The following is a 4,484-nucleotide window of genomic DNA, read 5'->3' as shown; positions in this document are numbered from 1 at the left end:
TTCAGACCAATGCTCGATGCCCTTCTCAACACAATGCTCCATGCCCTTGTCATTACAATCCTCCATGACCCATGTATCACAGTGTTCCTTGCCCTTGTCATCACAGTGCTATATGCCCAATCTCATCACAAAAATCCATGAAACCTTTCAGAACAATGCTCAATGCCTTTCTCATCACAATGCTCCATTACCTCTGTCATAACAATGCTCCATGAAACCTGCCCACACAAAGTTCCACGGCCCTGTCATCACAAGGCTCCATGACCCTTGTCATCACAATGCTCCAAGACCCCTGTAATCACAATGCTCCATGCCCTTGTCATCACAAAGCCCCATGACGCATGCCATCAGAATGTTCCATGGTCTTCTCATCACAATCCTCCATGCCCTTGTCATGACAATGCTCCAAGACCCCTGTATTCACAATGCTCCATACTACTTTTCATCTCAATGCTCCATGAAGCCTCTTATGAGAATGCTCCATGCCCATCATCAAAATGCTTCAGGCTATTGTCATCACAATGAAATCAAAATTATCCATGACCACTGTCATCATAATGCTCCTAAACCTTGTGATCACAATGTTCCATAACACTTAACATCGCAACACCCTATGACACTCATCATCACAATTATCCATGGTCTTCTCATCACAATGCTCCATGACCTTTGTCATCACAATTCTCAATACACTTGTCATCACAATGCTCCCCGACACTTGTCGTCAGTATGCTCCTTGAACCCTGTCATGACAAGGCTCCATGCCTTTTCATCACAATGATCCATGCATTTTCATCACAATGTTCCAAGACACCTGTAATCACAGTGCTCCATGCCCTTGTCATCTCAAAGCTCAATGACACATGTCATCAGAATGCTCCATGGCCTCCTCCTCACAATGCTCCAGGCCCTTGTCATCACAATGCTAGAAGACCCCTGTAATCACAATGCTCCATGCCCATTTTCATCAGAATGCTCCATGAGACTTGTCATCACAAGTCTCCATGCTTTTATCATCACAATGCTCCAGGAACTTGTTATCACCATGCTGCATTCCCTTGGCATCACAATGCTCCATGAGCCCTGTCATCACAATACTCCATGAATATTTTCAGCCCAATGCTCCATGAAATTCTCATCACAATGCTCCATGAAAAATATCATAAAAATGCTCCATGACCACTGTCATCACAACACTCAATGACACCTGACAACACAATGATCCGGGACTCTTGTCATCACAATGCTCCATTCCCTACTCATCACAATGCTCCATGACCCCTGTCATCACAATACTCCATGAACATTTTCAGCCCAATGCTCCATGACACTTGGCATCACAATGCTCCATGCCTTTGTCAGCAAAATGCTACATGACATTGTCATTACAATGCTCTATGTGCTTGTCTTCACAATACTCCATTACCATTGTCATCACAAACCTCCATGAAACTTGGGATCACATTGCTTCATGCCCTTGTCAACACAATGCTCCATGCACTTTGAAATCAAAATGATCCATGACCCCTGTCATCACAATGCTCCAAACACTTGGAATCACAATGTTCCATAACACTTGTCATCACAACGCTCCATGATGCCTGCCATCACAATACTCCATGCCCTTTTCATCACAATGCTCCATGACCTTTGTCATCACAATTCTCAATACACTTGTCATCACAGTTCTCCCTGGCACTTGTCGTCCGAATGCTCCTTGAATCCTGTCACGAAAAGGCTCCATGCCTTTTTTCATCACAAAGCCCCATGCCATTTTCTTCACAATGCTCCATGCCATTGTCATCAAAATACTCCACAAGCTTGTCATCAGAATGCTCCAAGACCCTTGTCATCACAATTCTCAATGCACTTGACAGCACAATGCTCCCTGACCCTTGTCATCACAAAGTTCCATTAACTTTGTCATCAGAATCCTCCATGAAACTTGGCATCACAATGCTCCAGGCCGTTGTTATCACAATGGGCCATAACATATGTCATCACAGTCCTCCCTCACTCCTCTCTTCACAATACTGCAAGACCTGGTCATCACAGTGCTACATGCCCTTGTCATCACAATGCGCCATTCCAAGTGTCATCGCAATACTCCATGAAAATTATTAGACCAGTGCTCCATGCGCTTGTCTTCACAATGCTCCATGCCCTTGTTATCACATTGTTCCATGAACCCTGTCATCACAATTCTCCGTGAATCCAGTCATCACAATGCTCCATGACTTTTGTCATCACAGTGGTCTATGCCCTCATCATCAACAGTCTCTGTGACTTTTTTAAGCACAATGCTCCATGAACATTTCATCACAATGCTTTTTGACACTTGTCATCACAATGCACTATGCCTTTCTTAGCACAATGCTCCATGCCCTTGTCATCACATTGCTCCATGACCCCTGTCATCACAATGCTCCGTGACTCCTGTCATCACAATTCTTCATAACATTTGTCATCACAGTGGTCAATGCTCGCGCCATCAAAAGGCTCTGTTATCTTTGTAACCACAATGTTCCATGAACTTTTCATCACAATGCTCAGAGACCCTTGTCATCACAATTCTCCATGCATTTGTCAGAAAAATGCTCCATAACCCTTGTCATCACAATGGGTGACGCAATTTTCATCCCAACGGTCCACAAATTTGTCATCGCAATGCTCCATAAATCTTGTAATCACAATGCTCCATGCCCTTCACATCACAATGCTCCATTACCCCTGTCATAACAATGCTCCATGACCCCTGCCATCACAATGTTCTACGGCTTTGTCATCGCAAGGCTCCATGACCCTTGTCATCTCAGTGCTCCAAGACCCCTGTAATCAAAATGCTCCATGCCCTTGTCATCACATAGCTCCATGACACATGTCATCAGAATGTTCCATGGTCTTCTCATCAAAATGCTTCATGCCCTTGTCATCACAATGCTCCCAGACCCCTGTAATCACAGTGCTCCATGCACCTTTTCAACTCAATGGTCCATGAAACCTGTCATCACAATGCATCATGCCCATCATCATAATGCTTCCAGCTATTGTCAGCACAATGAAATCAAAATACTCCATGACCTCTGTCATCACAATGCTCCATGATCCCTGTCATCACAATGATCCATGCCTTTGTCAGCAAAATGCTACATGACCTTTTCATTACAATGCTCTATGCGCTTGTCAACACAATACTCCATTACCATTGTCATCAAAATCTTCCATGAACCTTCGATCACATTGCTTCATGACCTTGTCATCAAAATGCTCCATGATCCTTGAAATCAAAATGATCCATGACCTCTGTCATCGCAATGATCCAAACCCTTGTGATCACAATGTTCCATAACACTTGTCATCACAACACTCCATGATGCCTGTCATCACAATACTGCATGCCCTTTTCATCACAATGCTCCATGACCTTTGTCATCACAATTCTCAATACACTTGTCATCACAATGCTCCCTGACATTTGTCGTCAGAATGCTCCTTGAACCCTGTCACGAAAGGCTCCATGACTTTTTCATCACAATGCCCCATGCCGTTTTCATCACAATGCTCCATGTCATTGTCATCAAAATACTCCACAAGCTTGTCATCAGAATGCTCCATGACCCTTGTCATCATAATTCTCCATGCAATTCTCAGCACAAAGCTACCTGACCCTTGTCATCACAATGCTCCAAGCCATTGTCATCACAATGCTCCATTACCTTTGTCATCAGAATCTTCCATGACACTTGGCATCACAATGTTTCATGCCATTGTCATCACAGTGGGCCATTATATATGTCATCACAATGCTCCCTGACACCTGTCTTCACAATACTGCATGACCTGGTCATCACAATGCTCCATGCCCTTGTCATCACAATGCGCCATTCCAACTCTCATCGCAATAATCCATGAAACATATTACACCAATGCTCCATGCCCTTGTCATCACAAAGCTCCATGACACATGTCATCAGAATGTTCCATGGCCTTCTCATCGCAATGCTACATGCCCTTGTCTTCACAATGCACCATGTCCACTGTCATCACAATAATCTCTGAAACTTGTCACCAAAACTCTCCATGTCCCTGTCATCACAATGTTCCATGCTCTTGTCATCACAATGCTCCATGACCCCTGTCATCACAATGCTCCGTGAATCCAGTCATCACATTGCTTCATAACGTTTGTCATCACAATGGTCCATGCCCGCGTCATCACAAGGCTCTGTGACCTTTGTAACCACAATGCTCCATGAACTTTTCATCACAATGCTCCGTGACCCTTGTCATCACAATGCTCCATGCCTTTGTCAGAACAATGTTCCATGACCCTTGTCATCACAATGTGCCACACGCTTTTCATCACAATGATCCACAACCTTGTCATCGCTATGCTCCATAAAACTTGTAATCACAATGCTCCATGCACTTTTCATCCAAATGCTCCCTCACAACGGATATCACAATGTTCCATCACTAGTCAT

Source organism: Mesoplodon mirus (genome assembly GCF_964341445.2).
Source record: "Mesoplodon mirus genome assembly, contig: HAP1_SCAFFOLD_74, whole genome shotgun sequence".
NCBI classification, from domain to species: Eukaryota; Metazoa; Chordata; class Mammalia; order Artiodactyla; family Ziphiidae; genus Mesoplodon; species Mesoplodon mirus.
This window is presented reverse-complemented; position numbering follows the sequence as displayed.